Source organism: Ochotona princeps, chromosome 19 (assembly GCF_030435755.1).
Source record: "Ochotona princeps isolate mOchPri1 chromosome 19, mOchPri1.hap1, whole genome shotgun sequence".
NCBI lineage: Eukaryota > Metazoa > Chordata > Mammalia > Lagomorpha > Ochotonidae > Ochotona > Ochotona princeps.
The window spans coordinates 34340770-34364390 of NC_080850.1; the positions used below are offsets into that span (position 1 = coordinate 34340770).

General features: G+C 46.1%; 1 pseudogene; it reads right to left on the minus strand.

The window, feature by feature from the left end:
* Window positions 1-942: 942 nt before the first annotated feature.
* On the minus strand, window positions 943-22529 carry LOC118760115 (F-box/LRR-repeat protein 21-like; annotated as a pseudogene).
* Between the last annotated feature and the right edge of the window lie 1092 nt (window positions 22530-23621).

Here is a 23621-nt window from a genome sequence, read left to right on the forward strand (position 1 = left end):
AACCCCAGAGGCAACTTTATCACCACGCCAAGGGTCCGCCCCTCCACCCCCTAACTGCAGGAGCACATTCTTAATATGAACAAGTTTGCTTACAGAACTAAACACATTTTTAAAGATTCTAGTTTGAATCTACTATCAAACACATTTACTAATTAATTCTAGAATCTTACTTTAGGTAAACACAGATTTCCAAAGTAAGTGAAGATAATGTTTTTAAAAATTAACCAGATGAAGAATTAAATATATATTCTCTTGGTTTTGGCTGCCTTAGAAATATTTTACATTTTCATCCTTGTAAGTCAGGGGTAAGCAGGTAATTGGCATGAATCAAATGACCCTAGCTCACGCCCTTTGTCTAGGATTCAGGGCAGCACTTGGTCCCCAGGCTCAATGGCTGGCCCTCTGAAAAACACCTCAGAGCAGTGAGTTCCCACGCAGGCGCAAGAGGGGATGCTTCCAACTCCGCCCCCAGGACGCAGGCTTACCTTGCAGGGCTCCATCTCCACCAAGCCACTCCCTTCACAGCTCTGTGCTCTGTTGTCCTGTCCAGGTTTACACTCCTAGTCCATGCTGCTTCTGCTCCTGCTTGCAATACACTCTGTGACAATCTGAGAATCCCAAATGCATTGGTTTGGTTAGGCCCTCTGTCACTAACGGCTATATTACCTTCCAGCACAGTTTTGAGACTTGCCTGATCTGCCTTTCAATGCTTCTTATACAAACAACACATTAATTCAAACTCCACTTGGTCATCTAACTCACACACTAATTCACACTTTCACATTCAGTACTGTCTCTGATCACCCTCCTACCTGAAGGTCCCTGAACCTCTCAGTCTCAGGTCCTTGGGCACGTCCTGAGGCCATCACACTTACAGACTTTATGGTCCCTGGGGGGAGTACCAGGGAAGGATGAGAGGCCACCTCCCAGCTGAGGGTGGCATTAGAGCAGTGCCACGCTCTCTTCGGCCGAGCCTTGTTCCTCATTGAGCTAATTGAGAGCAATCTGCCCACTCAACTGAGCCCCTTTTATGCCCACTGGGGCTCTGTCTCTTCTTCAGCTTCTCTCCTATCTCCTCTTTACAGATTAGAGTGTGGGGGGGGAGGGGGGCTCTTGAGGGAGTGTTACATAATCTTGTTTTACACACCTTACCTTACAAGCCTTACAAACAAGTCCTGACATACCTGTTAGTACTGCTCCTTACTCTAAGTTACAAGTAATTACATTTCTCTAACTAATGTTTCACACATTTCACACACAGGTTAAACATTATATCAGTTAATATTCCAGATATTTTGCATTTTGAGGGCATGACTGTATACAAAGTTCTTTTTAAACAAGATTTGTCATTATGCTCATCACACCCACTAAGTCAGCTTGAGTCTCAGGGTGAGCAATGCGTGTTCTATTAGGGACACATATGTAGGACCAGAATATTAGAAAGACATCCACTGTTTACTTTAAAACTTAGCTAACTGCAAAACTGGCTTCTGTAAACCAGGCTTGCTTGAGCTCTTCACTACCAAGCAGGCTGCAGCTCTTAATCTGTATAAACACTTGCCCATTAGATAGTTGGACATAATTAATGCTATTATTGTTCCTCCTAATGGTGCCTAGCAGTTGGGTTGCAGGTGGTTGACCTTAACCTTCTACTCAGATTAGCACTCAGCTACAAACTTTCCCCTGACAGCCCAGGCCAAAACACAGGTCTTTTACAAACCTTCCTCTGAGCCCCAGGCTGCTCCATTTCCAATCCATTTCCCTATTAATGGACTTGGGAAAGCCACAAAAGATGGCCCAAGCACTTGGGGCCCTGCACCTGTATAGGAGACCAAGTAAAAACTTCTGTCTTTGGCCTCGTCCAGCCTTGGCCATTCTGACCATTTTAGGAGTGAGCCAGCAGATAGAATGTTTCTCTCTCTAGCTTCTGCCTTTCAATTAAATAAAGTAAATCTTTTAAAAAATGAGATGTTTATTAATTCAATTTGGAACATGATCCTAATTGGAATTTTATTTTTAAGTTTATTTATCCATTTGAAAATTGGAGCTACACAGATAGAGGCAGAGACACAGAGAAGGAAGGAAGGAAGGAAGGTTGGTTCACTCCTAGATGACTGCAACAGCTGGGGCGAGGCCAGGCCAAAGCCAGGAGCTTCCTTCACACCTTCCACATAAAAACAGGAGCTCAAGTACCTACGCCAGCCTCCGTTGCTTTCTCAAGCTATCATCTGAGGCAGCAGGAGGCAGCGGCCCTCACAGGGCTTGGTGGGTGATGTAAAGACTCATCTTCCAGTCTAAGATTGCTTCTGCAAAGCACCTGGCAGAGCCCCAGGCCCACAGAAGGCAGCCAATAAATATTGATTCTTTCCCCAGCACATCCTGCTTAAAGGATCCCTGAGTCTGGATGGGGCATTCTCTCAGCCAGCGATCGCAGCAGTGCTGTCCTTCTCGCAGCTCCTTTGGAACATAAAATCAGTGTCACTGCATTTAACGCCTGTGAGCTCCCGAGACAGTGTAATAAAAAAAGAATTCAAAGAGCACTGAGAATCAGACGTCATTTATTCAATCACAAGATGATCTTCAGAATACTTAAAAATGTTTACATACGTTGAAGTGAGATTGTCCAAGCCCTCTGAAATCATGACCACATCTTCAAGTGGGTGGGACAAGAATTGCCCAGCCCTTTCCGAATTGGTTAAGAGACCACCAATGCGGAACCTTTTACCTCTAGGTTCCTGCCCAACAAAGAGGAGTCAGGGAATCTCATAATCCTGACCTTTCCTCAAACCTTTGGTGTCCCTCCTTTCCTCTCAAGAGGTACCCCACCTCTTGGCAGTCTCTCTTGGGAGGTGATTTCCCCCCCTCCCTTTTCTTTCTGTGCTCACTTTGCCAATAAACTTCTCTGTCTGCAACCAGTTCCTGGCCTTTTATTTCTGTATTAAGCCGAGGAAAGAACCCACTGAGCTTTTCTCGTACCAATAAATCTGTATGTTGAGTTTAGTTTTTTCATTAACATATTTTGTAAAATGCATCAATGCCACAATGGATGAGAAGCAACTAAGATAATGTAAAATCATACACTAAAAGGCATAAGTGAAATTTTATATTACAAATTTATTGCACAAGCTAAATGCTTCCTTCCAGGAAGGCTGAGGACTCTCCTTAGAAATCACCTGTAGTGGTAGGCACACAACCAGTGCGTGCTCTCCCTCCAGGGATTTCTGGATTTTCAAATTTCTGATGGTATTTCAGATGTTTCTGCAACAATCTGTCAAGGGAGCTTGCAAGTGATCAAATCTTTGTTTTCAATACTTCAGCAATGCTTCAGAAAGCACAGGTGTGCACAGAAGGACAACAACTCACGCTCCACAGCAGTTCTGGCGGGCCTCACCGCAGGGAACCACACTCTCTGCAGGCTCCAGGACACCCCCAGGACACTATCCTCACCAAGGACCAATATGTCCCCTGTGACAGAGCTGGGCGGGCCTCTTCCCATCTTCTCACCCACTCAGCCAAGGCCCAGTCGCTGCCCTGGCATTTGCTGAGGCCCAGGGATGTCAAGTTCCTGCAGCGCTTGGCGATGCTGCTTAGCTCCTCCTCAAGAGGCTGGAACCTGTCAGTGCATACCACTAGCTCGGTCAGCCATGGGCAGTGGACTCCTACCCGGGCCACGTTGGCCCTGCTGGCGGCATGACTGAAATACAGGTGTGTGACGGGAGTCTCTTCTCAGAAGAACGTCTTCAACCCCGGACTGCGCACAAAGAAATACATGTGGGGGAGTGCCAGACCAGGGCGCCCCAGCTGTGCTTCTGGATTGAATGGATCACAGTCTGCCCAGGGCGCTCGCTAACCACAACCACCACACAGAGGTATTCAAGGGTGACACGGGTCTCACTGGAAAGTGCCAGGGGCAGTTCATCACTCAGAACGTGGTAGTTCAACGCCAGTTCTCTGGGGCCCTGCCAGTCATCAGCCACACACAGGATCCCTGTGGGGAACTGGGAAAAAGCCTCAAGAGTGAAGGACCACAGTGCTTCTAACGTGAGGGTAATTCCGAAAGTGTATGGAAAGAGAGCTCAGTTTTTATCAAGGCAAGAGGACTTTGTAGTCCTAGCACAATTTTTTCATAGTGTGCATTTTTGTGGATTTCTTAGAAACCCCTCATATAATATTTTATATGTTTAAATTAGATACTATTATTCACTAAAATAGTTATTAAATGAATTCTGAGAAGATTATTACCAAGACAGAAATATTATTATATATATAATACAAAGTATATACACACTTATTTATATGTACATTTATCAATAAGGGGTCTTCATAAAGATTATGAAAATGTGTATTATAAAAAGCTTTAAATATGCATTTAAAATATTTTACACAAAAACAAACTTTTATTTAAAAAAAAAGATTTATTTTATTCTTTTTATTGGAAGGCAGATATACAGAGAGAAGGAGAGACAAAGATCTTCTGTCCACTGGTTCACTCCCCAAGGGGCCGCAATGGCTGAAGCTGAGCTGATCCGAATCCAGGATGCAAGAACTTCCTCTGGGTTTCCCACATGGGTGCAGAATCCCAAGGCTTTGGACTGTCCCCTACTGTTTACTAGACCACAAGCAGGGAGCTGGATGGGAAGTGGAGCAGCAAAGATATGAACTGGAATCCATATGGGATCCCAGCAGATGCAAGATGAAGACTTTAGCCACTAGGCTATTTAGCAGGGTCTCAAACCTACCTTTTAACTTTGTTTCAGTGAACTTTCCAGAATGTATTCATATATGTACACAGAGAATTAAAACACTCTAAAGAGGGCCCGGCGCAGTGGCAGAGCAGCTGTAGACCTCACCTTGAATGTGCCAGGATCCTATATAGGTGCTGGTTCTAATCCCAGCAACCCCACTTCCCATCCAGCTCCCTGCTTATAGCCTGGGAAAGCAGTCAAGGATGGCTCAAAGCCTTGGGCCCCTGCACCTGTGTGGGAGACTCAGAAGAAGCTCCTGGCTTCAGACCAGCTCAGCTCTGGCCATTATAGTCACTTTGGGAGTGAATCATCAGACAGAAGATCTGTCTCTCCTCTTCTATGTATATCTGACTTTGCAATAAAAATAAATAAATCTTTTTTAAAAAAATACTCTAAAGAGATACAATTTAAGTATCTCAGGCTTGCAAATGAAGCCTAATTTGGAATAAAATTACCTCAGTGACTTATGTTTCAGAGGCATGCAAATTTCAATAAGAAATCCCACTATTCCATGAAAAATCATCCAGTGAGGAACCTACCTACCATTGAATGAAATGCGAGGCTAGCTGCTCATTCTCAGGAGGCAGAGATTGTTGCTGTTACTGGCCACAGGAATCATCTGGTGGCAGGTCTTTAAATCTGACAGATGGCAATGACTTCAAGTTGACAAGAACAACTGCGAGCACTGACACAAACTGAGACTTGCAGGGCCTGAGGGGAAACAATTTCAAAAACATTACCGAAAAACCAACACCTTCAGCTAAGTACTTATTAAAAATCATGTTAACATTTGTGAACCAGAAACTTTTTTTACTTAACACCCAGTTATTTATTTGAAAGGCAGAGTCAGAGAGAGATGGAAAGACACATCGGAAAGGGACAGAGAGAAACAGAACTTTCCTCAAATGGCCACAACAACCAGGCCTGCGCCAGGCTAAAGCAGGAGCCTGGAACTCCTTCCAGAGCTCCCACATGGGTGGCAGGTGCCCAAGCACCTGGGTCATCTTCTGCTGCTTTGCCAGGCCAATTAGCAGGGAGCTGGTCAGAAGCAGAGCAGCCAGGATTCCAATCAGCACTTACATATAATGCTGATGTCACAAGCAACAGTTTAACCCACTGTACTACAACATCAACCTCCCCCAAACGTTTATATTTTTAGTCAAAAAAATCTGATAAAAACAAAACACAAACAGATGTCACAGTTGTCAACGACATGCTGCTCCCAGTCAAGACTCCAAACAAAGTAAATTCAACATTCATAAACTTCCAACATTTATGAACTGAAGCTTATTTATAGGTTAAAGTTATTTTTTTTAAAGATTTATTTATTTTTATTACAAAGTCAGATATACAGCGAGGAGGAGAGACAGAGAGGAAGATCTTCCATCCGATGTTTCACTCCCCAAGTGACTGCAACGGCCGGTGTGCGCCGATTTGAAGCCGGGAACCAGGAACCCCTTCCGGGTCTCCCACGCGGGTGCAGTGTCCCAATGCATTGGGCCGTCCTCGACTGCTTTCCCAGGCCACAAGCAGGGAGCTGGATGGGAAGTGGAGCTGCCGGGATTAGAACCAGTGCCCATATGGGATCCCGGGGCGTTCAAGGTGAGGACTTTAGCCGCTAGGCCACGCCACCGGGCCCGTAGGTTAAAGTTAAAATGAGTAGGCTCTCACGGATGATTTATTTTCTTTTTCTTTCTTTTTTTTTTTTTAGCACTACTCTCTATTCAAAGACAATATCTGGAAATCAAATCTATGCAGGGTTATTTTCCATTTTTCCAAATGGATTCAGGTTCTGCTAAAGAGTTTCTATTATCCCTACTGGAATGAATAAATTAGTTACAAGTGGTCATTTATTTATAAGAATATTTACTGACTTCCATTTGTTATGTAAATCAGTTCACACAAAATGAGACTTCTACCAAATTTTATGGTGCCAAAGTAATTACAAAAAGCTACACTATTTAATAAAAGAAATATAAGATTTATTTCTCCTTTAATCCACTCTCAACAGACTGTCTTGAGGAATACATTTAAGCACAGAACCATCTATTTCACTAAAATTGCAAGAGTTGTTTAGTACTTTACAACGTATTTATCTTCATTTTTATTTGAAATGCAGAAAGATAGAGACACAGATGGATTCACTCTGCAGAGGGCTAATGTCAGGAGCTCAGCACTCAGCCTGGGTCTCCCATGCCGACGGCAGGGTCCCATGCAGGAACCTGAACCATCATCCACTGCCTCCCAAGTGCACATCGGCAGGAAGATGCAATCAGAAGCCGAGCTGCCACTCTGACAGGGGCTGTAAGGGTTCCCGAACAGCCACTGAACTGCTGCCCAGACGCTGCCCCCTACACTTAGCACATGTTATGCTTAGCAAAGGCTGTGCTATCCTCTCATCTTCCCTTCAATCACAAATTAGAGAGTTAAATCTCAGCCCACATGCTTGTCACTGGCATGGAGCGCATGGTTTTGTTTTGTTTTGTTTTGTTTTTTTGTAAACTGTTTTCTTAAATAGTCCATTTTGCTGATGCTGTATTTTTACTAGGAAATCTTTTATTTCTCTAGACATAAAAGCATCCTGCTTGATGCTGCAGATTTCTCTCATTTGATGTTTAATTTCTCTTCTCTCTGGTTTTCTTTTCTTTTTAATTATTATTACTTTTTATTTTGAATTGTATGGTACAATTACATAGGATCTGGGATTTCCCTACCCCTTCCCAAATCCCCTCCCCCAACTGATTTTCTCCATATCATTACAAGAGTGTAGTGGAGCTCATTTTTAAGGCCGAGCTTGACAAGAAGCTGATTCCAGGGCCCCAGTGCTGGTGAGAGCACCAGCCCACCTCGAGCTGGCCCGGGCCTGATGCGCCGTGTCAGAAATGCTTTCAGAATTTCAGAAGCATTGCAGGCTAGCCTCACTCAGTTCATAAGCCAAGAAGTCATTATAGCAAGGCGTCATCCGATTACTTGTGTCACTTTAATCCCCAGTGACCCATTTTTTTTCAGTACCTCTGTTTTCCAAAGATAATCAGACTTGCAGAAGAGCCTGCTGCAAGACAGCCGTGTGACCCACTTTACGAGAGAAAAGATGTGGCAAGCTCTCCACCCTGGCTATAGGGGGGTTTCACTGTCCAAATTTACCAACAACCTCAAAATAATGCCGCTTAGGTAATAGGCACCCTTCAAATTCAAGATGTAAAATGGTACATAAAATAGAATCTGCTCCTCCTAGGAGTGTGGTGTGTGGAGAAGAAAATAAACCTGTCAAATTCACAAAGCAGGTGGTTTCAGGTCCTAAGGAGTGGCCTCAAGAAGGTGCAATGGGTCGGTTCTTATCCCGGCAGCTCCACTTCCCATCCAGCTCCCTGCTTGTGCCCTGGGAAAGCAGTCGAGGACGGCCCAATGCATTGGGACACTGCACCCACGTGGGAGACCCGGAAGAGGTTCCAGGTTCCCGGCTTCGGATCGGCGCAGCATCGGCCCGTTGCGGCTCACTTGGGGAGTGAATCATCGGATGGAAGATCTTCCTCTCTGTCTCTCCTCCTCTGTGTATGTCTGGCTGTAATAAAATGAATAAATCTTTAAAAAAAAAAAAAAAAAGCTGATGTCCTGCAGATGGGGCACGTGTTTCTTTGTGATCGCTGAAGGAGATCAGGATGAGGGGATTTAAAATGCAAACTGGCCAACTGCTTCAGTTCAAATTCAAACTTTCTCTAAAGGTCTGGAATATGAAAAACTACCTCACCCCATGCACACCGAGAACGCACAGGCCTGCTCTAGCAAAGGGAGATGCTGAAGATCTGCACAACTGTGGGGAGGCAAACTCGTCCAGCCCAGGCCAGCACGCAGGTTGCACCTGGCTCAAAGAGCAGAAGCCACATTTTCACCATTTTGCTGTTGGTGAGGCCTGGACAAGGTCATTCACAACAGGTGGGCTACTGTTCTTCATCCTGTCAACATCATAAAATGCTAAGTGTTGGGTACTTTCCCTAATGTTTCCATCAGCCATTCACACTCTTACTGTGCAGAGTAACATTAGGAAATGGAAAAGAGTTGACTCACTCCACCTTGGGTAGTGAACCTATGGTTCCCCACACAGACAGCTGAGTACACGGGTACATAGGTGTGATCTGGAGCTATGGCTGACAGCTGAAACAGCATGCTGTGATGGAAAGAGACAAGATTTGAATGTGGGAGAGGTGGCTGGGCAAGCTTCCGAGCAGCTATGACTCTCTGGTCAACTACAGGGCCTCACTGTCTCCCAAAAGATGAAGTGTCACACTGCAGCTGTGCTACAGTGTTCGGGGGGGGGGGGGGATGGTGAAGTGCAATTACCAGCACAGCGTGAGCTTCAGCTCTGGGGTGGCCAACCGTGGGATCTCATCTGAGAACACATTGCGATACAGTGAGTCAAACCTCCACTGGCAATGCTGGCATCCCACATGGGCAGCAGCAAGACCCAGCTACTCCATTTCCAATCAAATTCCCTGATCATGCACCAGGAAAAGCAGTGGAACCTGTCCAAATGCTAGGGTCCTCGCCTCCCATGTGAAAGACAAGGATGGAGTTTCTGATTCCTGGTTTCAGATGAGCCTAGACCTGACTATCGTGCTTATCTGGGAAGTCAACCAGTGGGCTCTCGCTCTCCCTTTGTCTCTCATGAATCTTGCCTCTCAAATAAATAAATGAATTTTTAAAAACTTCAAATTCTTTTTTTCCTTGGGTCCATTCATTTACAGAGCATGCAAACTCATTCACAAATTATAAACTTCATGTAGTCATTTTGAAGCTATGGGTTTTCAGTGAAATACATTTTAGAATAGGAAATATTCTTTGGATTGTAAAATACATTGGCCTCTTTGAACCCTCAAATTTAATAAATGCAACCCTTTAAAGAAGTGATCCTTAGGGCAAGGGTTTTGATCATCCCTGTTTCAAAGCTGTCTCAGCTGAAGGAGTCACAGTTCACTCTGCAGAAAGGACATGATGTAAATACTGCCAGGGGTACCCCCACCAGCACCCACTCCATCTCACTCCCATCTCGGCCAAATATCACAGAATCATATGTGTCAGGAAACATATACAAACATCATTTTTATGCTAAGGATATTTACACTGCACACACGCAGGGATAATGGTAGGAAAATCCTGACTGACCTGCTCAGTCAAAATCCTGCAGTACCTGCCAGGATGCACGCCTGAGAGTCTACTAAAGCCCCGACATTTCACCAGTGAACAAACGTGTGCAGATATGGGAGACATGCAGGCCCTTCACGGCCGTGTTTATGTGTTTCCTGGATGCACCCATCTTCACAACCCAGCTTCCAGCAGCACTCAACACAATTAGTACAGACATGCAGACTTTATGATTTAATCACATGCCTGAGAAGTTTGTCCAGTCTGTTATTAATAAAATACATGCTCTCACTTAATTCCTTTCATTTATATTGGTATGTTTGTCATGGATCCATTCACACTCTCTCTGACAGGATGTATGCCCAGCTCTACTGTCGGAAGCCAAGCCTGTGAATGTGGAAGGAAACTATTCGAAAGGATAGTCTATTTCTATTCCTTCGAAAGGAAGGTCCATTCGAAAACAAAACTCACCGCGTTGGCACTATCACTTAAAGCAAAAACAAGTAAGTGTTGGCTACTTTTCTAAGTCAAGGCAGACAAGGCGACCTGTTAGCTGACCAGAAACTCCTCCTGGGGCCAGCAGTCACCTGCTGCTTCTTAGCTTCTAACAGCCACTTTCTGCTTCTCAGAGAACAGCCAGGACACCAGCGCTCAACACCCCACGGCTCCAGGCCACCACCTGAGGTTCTACCATCAGCCACCGCCCTGTTTCTCAGCTGCAGGCCTGCCCTCCCACCTTCACATCCCACCGAGCAGGGTCAAGGGAGCAAACCGAGCACAACAGCCGAGGCGCATCTGTATCAGAACAATCTTTCCTAAAGCAGGGTTGGCCCTCTTTATGTTTTCTGTGTTGACACTGAGGGGCTCTGTGGGCCTGGGATGCATTAATGACTCTCAAAGCAAACTTTCTATTTTTAGAACGTGAAAGCTGGAGTGTACACACGGAGAGCGTCAGCCGCTAAAGTCCCTGAATGAGGGGGTGCTGTTCCGGAAGCCGTGGCTGCCCTCCCGCACCCTGGCCCGCCTGTCCACCCCGACTGCAGGAGCCATGGGGAGCAGGGCAGGTGGCCAGGCCCTCGGCTGAGAGCTGGGTAACTAAGGGACCCGCTCATTAACGCGGGTGACTACCACTGGTCATCTTGCAACAGGTTTCTGTGAGGACAAAATCGTAATTTAGTTTTGTTTCTTAATTTAGGAACTAGTTTCTTCAAAGGCACCCTCCTACCCCGCCACACCCAAAGATAAAAATCGGCACAAGGGGGGGAAAGCGCATGGACTCCTTCCACACACTCGCAGGGCCCGAGGCTCGAGGTAGCAGGAGCGGAGGAACCCTCGGCCCAGGAGCTGGGGAACTAGGGCCGGCGGGCCCCGCAGGAAAAGCCACGGGGTTGAGGCCTGCCGCTGTTCAGGCGTCCTGAGGGGAAACGGTTCCCTCTCCAACCCCTTGGCCCACCTGGCCTACCACGCCGACGCGAGGAAAGGCTACCTTTAAAGATACAGCCCTGTGCGTGTCTGCCCGGGCCGCGTCTCAGAAGCTAGTCTCCCGTGGCGCGCTTCGGGGACGAGAACCGTCCACAGAGCGAAGGAACCATCAGCTCCTAACCTGAGGAGCTCTCTCTGAGAGGAACTCCGGGGTCCACAGGTCCGTCCCCAACCGACCCCGGGAGGCCCCGCCTCGGCACTAAGCCCCGCCCCCAGGTCCCGGCCCTGCCCGGAGGCCCCTCCCCTCCCTGGAAGCCCCGCCCCTGACCAGAGGCCCCGCCCCGGCACCGAGGCTCCGCCCCACCCCCAGAGGTCCCTCCCCAATCCCGAGGGTCTCTCCTCCTCGGGAGGTTCCGCCCGGGCCCCGCCTCCAGGCCACTGAGCCTGCGTAGAGACCCTCGCATCCTGCATTCCGACCTCCGCAGGGCCAGAGACCCTCAGGTCTGACACCAGTACTAGTTCTGGCCTGTACCCCGGAGTGCTGCCTGAACAGGGTGTTCCCAGTCCCTCGCCTCGGGGAGCCCTGTCCCGGGCAGCAGCCTGGAGCAATCGCTCCTTTCATGTACGCTGGGAATCTCTTTTCCTGCTGGGTGCCTTGTCTAGAAAACCGCTGTTGAAAATATTCCCAGGTGCCTCTGTTGGGCAGAATATTCCAGGAACTAAGAGATCACTTTCCAGCTGCTGAAGGCAAAGGTCAGATTTTCATCATTTGAGGGTCCAATCATATTTGATTCAACACCATTTCAGAATGATACAAAGGCAATTGCTCATATATCCTACTGCAAAGCAAGAACAGTTTTGAGTGGTGTCAGTTGTATTTTCTGCTTAATATAGGGACTTTATCCGGCAGTGTGATGAGGATGTGTCCCTGAGGCGGCAGTACAGGCGCATTTTCCCCTTACACTGCCCAGCACATTGCCTGCTTAACCAGACAACTTGACAGCTTCCCTTTGTTCTAAGCTGTCTCATTTGAATCTGCAAGGAATTTACTCAAATTTCTAAGAATTTGATTTTACTATTTAAAAGATGCATAATCTATTTTTAACAGATCAACACTGATTTTGCCCCAAAAAAATATTCGAATTATTGCTCCCGCTCCATATTCTTTTAAATTTTCCCAAGAGGAAATGAGGGAAAGCATCATTTAGCTTGACTCAAAGATTAAAGCTGTTTGTTTTAATAAACACAAGTCCCTGCTGGTGTCCGTCTCTCAAGGTGGAAGCCGTGGCTGCTGCTGGCACTGTATAAGCGCTGTGAAGACCCTACAGAGGCGGAATGACAAAACAAGCATTTCTAAGTGGGTCAGGCTTTGTCACGACTGACAGCATTGACTCAAATCCATTACTCTGTTTTGAAGCATGATTAAAGTCAAAGACCTCGCACAGTGCCCGGGATGTCATTAACGCCACGTTCTCCTGCTGGATGGTAGAATGCTCTTATGCACCACCGTGGGTCTCAGCATATTGCTTCTTTAAACATGAAAGCTTCATTCATGCTTTCCCAGTCATGGCTTAGCAGTGCAGTCTTTAAAACAACACACCAATGATTTGTGCTTCCCAGTTTCAGAGACTGCCTGGTTTTAAGAGCTGCAGCTGGAGAAAACTGCTTCTGCAAATACATTTTGTTGAAAAATAAACAAATGATTGTATTGCCATGTTTCGTTTCACATGTCAAAGGAATACTTTCTTAAGGTAGAGAGGATTTTTTTGCAGTTATTTTACTTAGGAAAGACAAAAACCCTGTATTATTATTTTGAGTGTTTGCACTTGAGATCACAGAAAGAAACATGGTCAGTCATTGAAAAGCAATTAGTACAAGTAGGTTAGTTACTAGGGCGTGCTTCATAGCTGTCCTGGTGATCAACCATTTCAAAGGATGCTTCGAAAGGTGTTAGTAAAATGGAAGATCTCTTAATATTCTGGGAACAGAAAGTTTTTAACAGTTCCCTTATACAGATTAGCATACCCTTTCAAAGTACTGCACATATATTTAAAGATGTCTATCTTAAAAAATTATTTGAGAAGGAGAGCAAGAGAGAGAGAGAGATAGCATTGCCATCCACTGGTTTACTCCCAAAATACCTGAAACAGCCAACTCTGGGCCAGGCCAGAGCTGAGAGACGGACACTTGGTCCAGCTCTCCCTCTGGGTGGCCTGGCCTTCCCAGGTATGCCTCTCCCACTCACGAAGAGTAAAGAACATGGAGAAGGATGGGGGTGCGAAGCAGACACACTGTATTGAAACAGCAGAGAGAGCCAACATGAAACACCAACTCGCTTCTGCACTGAGAGATCCCAGCAGCAGGGGGCAGTGATGAGGCCTGCCGCCTGCTTTCATAGGCTCTAGGGACCTTTTGATAAGCTGGATGATCTTTCTAGTCAAGACCCAACAGAAAACACATGCAGCTTTCTCCCAAGACGCCATGGATTCTCGCTCCCTAGATCAGCTACAGCATCACAGGAGACCTTGGTAGTGAGGATTGGCTTGTGACATCAGCATCCTTCCTGGATGGTGGCTGATCCCCTGACACTCCCCGCCAGATGCTAGGGAGAGACACTGTCTACTCAGGCAGGGGTCTCACTATCTGGGACAACCAGTTCAGGGCCAAGAACGTTACAGAAGAATCCTCGCAAGTCACACATTACCCATAGAACACAGGAACATTCACCACCACCCAGGTCATCTCAGCACACAACACATCCATCCCTCACCATGCCTCCCAGCCAGATGGTGGCAGTAAGGATGCTGCTACAAAACCAGAAGTTCAAGCAGGATGCAGCATCTCTGACTTGTATGGTTCGCTCTATGGACTCCCTCCCTATGTTGAGTAAAGTGACAAACATCAACATTGACAGGGAGAGTCACACCTTCTCATTGGAACCTTACAAAGATGAAGTGAGGTGTGCAGCACATGCAGATACAAACCTAGGGCAGAGACCCCTTGCCTGCTTGCTGGTACATCTACGGCTGAAGTGGGGTGGCATGTCAGATGGGTTTTCAACGGAAGCCCAGTCTTGTGTGAATGTAGAAAGCCATGTGATTAGGGCCAAGATTCCTCGCCCCTGCCCCCAGAAGGACAGAAATATATATAAAATCTCAGCATGTGTGTTCGGCTTGAATCAAGTCAGAACGAACCGTCCTCCACCCCTGTCCTGGTCCAGCCTTTTGTCCTTCTAGGTAATGAGGAGGCTTTCTCTGCAGGGAAGATGCTGGTGCTGGTTTCCCTTTCTCAGCATCTCTCAGGTGCTTACCTTTAGGGAGTTCAAACCTGCAACAGGAAATCACGACCCCGTCCGTGACGGAGTGATGTGTTTGTTTCATTAAGAGCCAATGGAGTCACAGCCCAAAAGCGTCTGATCACTTTTAGAAAGCTAATGACATGGGTGCTGTGGAAGAGGGCTCGCCAGGCTGATGCATTTTCCTTTGCAACAGAGCTTTTGTTTTCAATCTGGGGAAATCTGCTAATATTAGACTTGTAGAAACACACAGAGACTGACAGATGTTGTCTTCCACAAGAATTGGGAATGATTTGCAAACACATCATTGTCCCTTGAGGATAGGGTAGTTGCATTTCTTTAAGCTTCATCACTACAAAATTGTGCCAGAAACTTAGTAAATCATACATTATTACTATAGGAAAGCTTTTCTTGTCATGTCAGAAACATTTTGAAGTCCCTTTGTCTGACATTCGAAGAACCAGCAGTGTTTTCTCTGTCTGTTGGGGTTAGAGCAATAGCCAACCATAAAAGTAATGAATTTGAGCAAAAAAAAAAAAAAATCTTTTTTACAATTCAGATTCCCCTAAATTCTGGAAGTCATACAAAACCGCAAATGGTTGCACGTTTAATCTAGAGTACTCACTAGTACTATAGCAATGTGCTGAAAATTATAAGTTTCTGAATTATGCAGAAAAAATGTTAAAGAGGCTTTAAATCAAATACATTGAATTTTAAACTTTTAAAGTAGAAAAAATAAGGGGCTGGCATTGTGGCTCATCAGGTTAAACTGCCCCCTGTGACACTGGCATCCCAAGTCAGTACCAGTTTGAGTCCCAGCTGGTCTGCTTCTGATCCAGCTCCGGTTAACGTGCTTGGGAAACCAGTAGAGGACTGTGCAAGCGCTTGGGCCCCTGCAACCACATAAGGGACCAGATGGCGTTGTAGGCTTGGCCCAGTCCCAGCTGTTGTGGTGGCCATTTGGGGAGTGAACCAGTAAACGGAAGATCTCTCTCTCTTCCTCTTTCTCTCTCTCTCTCTGTAATTACCTTCAACTAAGTAAATCTTCAAAAAAAAAAATGTAGAAAAGCAATGGGAAGTGGCATATGCAAATAGACTTCTGTGACTGAATGACATAATATAATCTTCCTTTAGCTTTGGTTTGTCTGACTCACAGGCCAAAACACAGGTTTCTAAATATAGTAAGATGAACCTAGAGTGGTTTTTTTGGTCAACAACTTTGTGCTGCCCCATGGCAAAGGACTGTGGGCACACACCGACCTCCCAGCCTGCTCTCCCCAGTCCTCTCTAGCCTGCCTCTGGTCACTGAAGTGCCATGGGGCAGGCCTAGGAGCTCTTGGGTGACACCCTCCCTTGTCACAGCTCCGAGCTTGGTCTCTGTGTCACTGATGTGCCCAACCCTCTCTTCAGCCCTGACCTCACTCCTGGCCTGCCAAAGTTTCCATCCACATTTCTATTAGACTTCTGTCGGATTTGCAGTTTTCACCTTACACGTATGGGCAGAGTGGATTCTAGATCTGTTCTTCCAAACTTCCAAAACACAGTTCTCACCATCAAGCCCATGCCAAACTCTCTTCCCTAGCATGCGCAGTAACCTCCACCCCTACAGCACCCAGTGTCATCCTGTGAACATCTCTGCTCTCAGCTCGCCAACGGCCACTTCTCGCTCAATGTAAAAACCAGGGCTCTCTGACTTCCCCCATCTGTCCTCCGTTATCTGCCCCGCCATCTTCAACTGCATCTATTCACCTTCTCCCTTACTACAGCCTTCCACTCCACTCCCGGGGTCCCTTCTGCTGTTCCCCTTCCAGGCCCCCTCCTGCCTATGGCCATTGTCTAGAATGCCCTGTCTATGTACATCTAAGGGCATGCCCTCTCTCCTTCAACACTTGACACAAGCCTGCTCGATTGTCGTCTCCTTAGTACTAATCTCAATATGAGTTGAATGTCCCTTATCTGTAATGTTTAGTAACCAAAAGTATTTCATATGTCTTATTATTTCAGATTTTGGAATATTTGCATGTACATAATGAGATCTTTGATGGAGAGACCCAAACCTAAATCCAAAATTTCATCACATTTTATGTATATCTCATATACATATTCTGAAAATAATTTCATACCATCCTCCTAATAATATTGTGAATAACTTATGATATTGTGTCAGTGTGCCAAGACTTTTGTCTTTTAGAAAATTTCAGGTGTCAGATTTTTGGGCTGGGACACTCAAACCGTAATATGGGGCTGGTTGTGTAAACTGTAATGTGGGGCTGGTTGTGTAACAGGCTAATCCTTCACTCGCCAGTGCCAGCATCCTATGTGGGTGCTTGTTGGTGTCCCAGCCACTCCACTTCCTAATTCACCTCCCTGCTTGTATCTTGGGAAAGCAAAGAAGGATGGCTCAAGCCCTTGGGACCCTGCACCTACATGGGAGACCTGAAACAAGCTCCTGGCTCAGTTTCAGACCAGCCACAGCTCTGCCTGGTGCAGTTATTTGAGGAATAAACCAGTGGATGGGAGATCTCTCTGTGTTTCTCCCTCTCTCTCTATAATTCTAGCTTTCTAAGTAAAACAAATCTTATAAAAAAAAAAAAGAAAGAAAAGAAAAGCCCTTGACATTAAAAAAATTGTGTAATGTACCACAAATGCTGCATGTCCTTCTCACTAGTTACAATGAGTTCTAGGCCAGCCAGTGGGGACGTTGAGCTGCTTTGTTCCCTTCTGCGCCCTCAGCAGGTGGCATTGTACTTGGCACATGCAATGCACAAATGTGGAGGATAAGACAATGGATAGCTCATCCTCTCACAAAATTGCTCTAGTTGTCAGGAGACAGCTGGGGAGGGAGATGAGCAGGTGCCGGCTAGAACCTATGGACAGGTTGGCATAACCTGTCAATACCACCATCCGTCCCGCTCAAGGAGAGCAGCATGAGTATCAACATGGCATTACCGACACAGCTCTTCTAGTGCAGGCCAAAGACAGCATATAATCAGTATGCAGTCAGTCGCTCAGAGATTAAGAATTAAATAGTCCCTTTCATTTGACTGGCTTTAAAAAGGCAGTACAGTAATTACATAGTTACCCATCACTATTCTATATCAGGTAGCGATGGAAAACTTAATGGATTCCAGAGCTCACTTGCTTTTGACACTGTTGTATTGGAACAGAAAACACTGAGTAAGTCTAAGCAGCAGCTGACATTTACAGTGTCATTTAAGCCTTGGAAAGTTGCTCCCTGGATGGCTTATTAGCATAAGAAGAGCTGATTTGACTTGTAGCCTGTGCTAGATGTCCTACAGTGACCTTGCCCAAGTCAGTCACCTCAATGAACTTCCCGTGGGTGTTCCTGTCTCTGGGGGCATGTGACTGCCAAGCAGACCTCTCAGGGAGGGCTTCCTGGTGGTGATTAAGTCCAAGTTCTGTCCCGAGGTCAAAGTGCTCTGGGTTTACCATACTACTGTGTAGTGGCAAGTATTCCTTATCAGACTGAGCCCTGGCAAACTTTGCAAATGTGAGGGGATGGTTTTGGGGCCCTGGACTTCTAACGCCTGCCCCTTAGCACTCGAACCCTGCTCCATCTTGCTTGACACACACTGGAACCCTGCTCCTTTCTTGCGCGACACACAGGAAACGCCTGATTACAGTTCACCTCTTCGAAGGTTCCCCTATGTCTTTTCAGAGGGATATAGACCAGAAGTAAGACAGGCAAAGTGTCTGCTGTGGCACCTGCAGAATTAACAGCTCAGGTCCAACCTTGAAGCTGAGGTTTGATCACCAATGTCCTGGAGGTAAAGATCTGTAGGACAGGCAGTCACAAGCCCTGACGCCAATACGTTCTCTAACTCTGTCCCATAGTAGTGAAGGCTAAATGAAACACTGAAAATGCTTGAACCTGCTCCCAAACTCCCAGAGGGTCCTAGAAGTCACTCCAGAACACTTACTGATGTTTCGTGCGCTCATCAGACACATCCCATATGCTTACTTTGAGTGTGTTTGGGATTGATAGGAATTTTTTGGCAAAATGTCCTGTAATTGAACATAGCCATTCTGAACTTCCCTTTGATCTCAACTAGTGGTGCTTGACTGAGCTTCTTGTCCAGGATCCTCTACAAATTCCGTGAAAAAGGAATACAGACCATACAGAATAAGAGCGGGTTTTGAACTTGGGTACAGGAGAAATGAATGTCACCTGCTTCTACAGTGGCCCCATGGTCACAGGTACAAAGGTGGAAAGTCAGTACTACCTGCTCAGCCAGGGAGCAGCATGGCATGGTGGCATGAAGAAGTCTTGAATGGGAGAAAGCCGGAGTGTGTCACACCTTGGGGCAAGCCCCTCACCTTGTGGGGAAGGAGAAACCTTCCCAGGATGTGACAAGACTCACCGTCATCTCCTAAATGAGGCAGAGTAAAGGTCACGGGCAATAATACTACTTTAAAGACGGACTACCTTCTGGGATCTGTGTCTGTTCTTGTACCAAGGGCTTGGAAGAGCAGGTTTTCTGGGCACAATTGTGCTGTACAACTCTTCCCAGTCGCTTTCCGTAGCCAGAAGATGCACACTAGAATAGGAGCAAGGAAGGTCCCCTCCCCCAATCCAGTTTCAGCGATGACATGACATCCACCTGGGCCAATGATTGTGCTCCACTCTGAGCATCAGAGAGGTCCAGAGGATGATCAAGTGACAAAAGCACAACCAATCGGAGTTTATCTCTCAGACTGGATATGGACATGTTGGGAAATAGATGATCAAAACTTGGTATTACCCATGGCTACTTCCCTTGGGCCTGAAGTGGAAGTGCATCTGTGGGAAGGAAGAAGAGGCCAAACACAGAGATAAGCAGAGCCAGAGAAAGGCAGTCTTGGTGATGTTTCAGTGCCTAGACCCAGCCATGCCTGAAGATACTTGAGAGAAGAGTTCTCTTTCTTTCTCACTCTCTCTCTTGCCTGAACTACTTTTTAGCTTGCTTTATCTCACTTTTTAAAAAAGATTTGTTTTATTTTTATTGGAAAATCAGATATACAGATAGGAGGAGAGAGACAGACAAATCTTCCGTCTGTTGATTCACTCCCCAAGCAGCCGCAACGGCCGGAGCTACGCTGATCAAAAGCTAGAAGCTCAAAGCTTCTTTCAGGTCTCCCACACGGGTGCAGGGTCCCAAGGCTTTGGGCCTTCCTCAGCTGCCTTCCCAGGCCACAAGCAGGGAGCTGGATGGGAAGCAGGGCTGTCAGGATTAGAACTGGCACCCATATGGGATGGGATCCCGGCGTGTGCAAGGTGAGGACTTTAGGCGCTAGGCTACTGTGCTTTATCTCAATTATAACTAAACAATCTTGAGTAATATTCCTCTTATCATTAAAATAAGTAAAATGAGGTCTTTATGGAGAGAGTGATTGACTCAAGGTTACTTACACAGCCTGATGGGAACAAAATTTATTTGAAATTGGGTGTACTGATTTCCATCCGGATGTACTTTGTACAACTCTGTGCTATACATGCTCAATTATATGAATTATTCCACATTTTCTGAGTGATTGTCCAGGTCTGTTTCCATAGCAATCTGTATCATGGCAAAATCCATTCACCGATGTATAAGAGGAAGGACTGTTTAATCAAGGATTCTACAACGTGACAGCTTAGATGAGTTCATTCCTGTCTAAGAAAGTCTACACATAGGGTGAGTGTTTGAAGTAATGGTTAAGATGTTGCATGAAAGGCCTTTATCCTGTGTTGGAGCTCCTGGTTTCACCTTTGAGCTTAGCTCAGTTCAAGCTTTCTGCTAATGGACACCCTGGAAAGCAACAGTGATGGCTCAAATAGCTGGTTTCCTGCCACCCATGGGAGAGGCTCAGAGTTTCTGGCTCTAGACTTTGGCCTTGCCCCTCCCTGGATATTGCAGGCATTTGGGGAATGAATACAAGGACGGGCAACTTCTACTTGGATATCTTTGTGTCTCTTCCTTTCCAATAAAATTATTTTAAGAAAGTCTAAAAGATCTAATCATGTCAACATTTAAGGCAGACACCATGTTCAAAATGCCTTCCCTCCTAGTGAACTTCTACCACGTTCTAGGTCCAACAATAGAAGAATCAGAGGAAGGGAAGACAAAAAAGGAGGCGAGGAAGATAAAAGTTAAATAGAGTGGTTTTCAAGAGCAAATTGCTTTCTCTGTAGCTTATACTTAACACTTAGTATCTTACAGTGATCGAAAAATATGTCCATAAAATCTGTTCCACTATGCAATTGCTAGCCGTTCTGAGTTGAACGGAAGGCTGTGAGCAGACAAGCCTCAAGTCAGAGCCTCAGACCACAAGGCTGACTTGTTCAGGCTGAAGTTGGGAGCAAATGAGGTAACTGAAGATGCTGGTGGCTGATAGGTACCCTCACTGAGTTCTGTGAACTGGTGATGATGCGGCTCAGCCAGCATTCGGAATATTCATTTACAAAGGATGTGTTTGAGTAAATGGTGTGAAAGTGGGCAGATCTTGGATTTAGTAATACGATGAATAATGTTTTAGTAAACTTGAGCACTCCATGATGAATAGATGTTGAGATTATCCTATTGTTTAAAATATGTTATGTCATTCTTTGTGATCAGATACTCTAAAACCACAAACAGGATGCAAATAATGGTTAAAAGAAAGATTCAGAGTTGGGCAAAATAACGTCATCTAAAAAATTTGCTGTGCTCCTTAAAAGTACTCAATTGATTTAAAACTTGCTACTTCTTAGTTTTAAATTCTGTGTCATGAGAGGCAGCCCCCAAAGGGGTTTGTAGTGTGGTGATCACATTACTGAAGCAGACCCTTCTCACAGTGCCACAACTAGCTACAATTGAGAGATTAGAGGAAAGGGAAGGAATGTTTCACTATCGTCCTCATCAAATTAGCCAAGTAGGATGTTCTGTGTGATTTAGGATGCTAAGGTTCTCTGGGCAGGGCCTTCCACTTGACAGGACACTCATGTTCTTCCCTGGAGAGCCAGGATTTGATTCCCAGCTTAGGCTCCTGACCCTATATTCCTGCCGACACATTCCCTAGAAAGCAGTGGTGATAGTCCAAGTAATCGTGTTATCCCCCAGGTGAGAGACCTGGGTTGAGTCCCCAGGTCAAAGTCAGGAGTTAGGAACATGCCCTCAGGGATGGTGGGCAGCCAGGTATTGGACCATCTTCTTCTGCCTTCCCAGGCACATTAGCAGAGGCTAGAATGAAAGAAGGGCAGCCAGCACTGTGAAATGTGGTACCAGCTTAACCTGTTATGCTGCAGCATCAATTCTGAAATAAAGTTTCCTTTAGGTTAGAAATCTTTAGTCTGTCTTAGGTGACATCTAAATTTAGTTTCAGGTATAAATGAGTCTAACCGATGTGCTATCAATACTTTTGTATTCCAAGCATGGTACGTTACAGTTATTATTCTTTTTTTAAAAAAAAATTTTTAGGGTCCGGCATGGTGGCCTAACAACTAAAGTTCTCACCTTGAACACACCAGGATCCTATATGGGCATCGGTTCTAATCCTGGCAGCCCTGCTTCCCATCCAGCTCCCTGCTTGTGGTCTGGGAAAGCAGTCAAGCATGGCCCAAAGCCTTGGGACCTGTGTTGGGAGACCCAGAAGAAGCTCTGGGTTCCTGGCTTCAGATAGGCTCAGCTCAGGCCGTTGCGGCCGCTTGGGGGTGTAAATCATTGGACGGAAGATCTTCCTCTCTGTTTCTCCTCCCTTTATATCTGCCTTTCCAATAAAAATAAATCTTTAAAAAAGAATTTTTTAAGAAAGATTTTAACAGCTAGGCTATCGTGCCAGGCCCTATTGTCATTATTCTTTAACTTCTGAAATATTTATGCAACTCACAGATGAAATTTTGATCCACTGATGGCACTGAGCTCAATGTGCAAGGACACTGACGCAAAAGATTCTGTGGCACCAATGCACATCTCGCCATGCACGAAAACTGTTTCGGGATCTTGGCATCTGTGTGTTTGGGTTCACAGCACTGAGCCTCTGAGAAGCATGGAAGACTTGACTTTGCTGGTCAGCAGGTTACAGTCTCTTACTGAGATGTCTACAATTGCACCACCTCCAATGGTACCCCTCATTCAAGTATTCAAGTTATTTGCTGTTCACAACTGCTCACAACTGGGTGGGGGGGTTGACCAGAAAGTCATAGTCCCTGCTTCTGCTTGTGGGAAAGAACAAGAAATAAGTAAATGAACAACACTAATAAAATTATTTTAGAGGCTGATTACTGCTATCAAGAAAACATAACAGTTGACATGAGAGGAGGCTGGAGACACAGTCCATGCAGCCATTTAGGAACATCCTCACTAAGGATGTGACATCTGAGCCTGTGGCCTGGATGACAATGAGCAGCCCGTGTGTGCTGGCCCGGCAAAGCCAGAAGTGAAACGCGCCCGTCTTTCAGGCCATGGAAGTATGTGCGATCATGAGCGGCAGTGATGGGGCCAGGAAAGAAAGCAGGAGCTCTTCAGGAAGTGTGGAAGGCTGTCCTCAGAGCCCAGGAAGACATGAGGGTCTTCAACAAGATGGTGGTGTCTGAGAAAAGGTCGCTGGGGCTGGGGAACAAGGGGTCGGAGGGCGTGCCAGGCAGAGTGGGAGGGTGGGGGGAGCTGAGAGCTAGAGCTTGTCCACTCAGCCAGTGTTGTGTCCAGCGTGGGGCTGCAGCCCGCTGCAGGAAGGGCCACCTTCCCGCTGCGTGCAGAGCTCCAGATGGAAGGCGCCTGAGGAGTGTGAGCAGAGAGGGTGGCTTTCACCATCATCTTTGCAAGGGTAGTGGCTGCGGGGGGCAGGGGGTGAAGTAGGGGTGTTTAGGATGAGCCTTGAGGTAGAGTTGGCTGGACTTCGGGTAGCTGAGAGGTGGTGGGGAGGGCAGAGGGCAAGTCCATGGGTTTATGGGTTGTGGTATGGTTCCTGACAAAGAGAAAGAAAACTAGGCGTATACTGGGAATTGAGGCCGGTGGGGAGGGGGGGAGAGGAGGGCATTTTAACAAAATACAGTTTGATGGGCA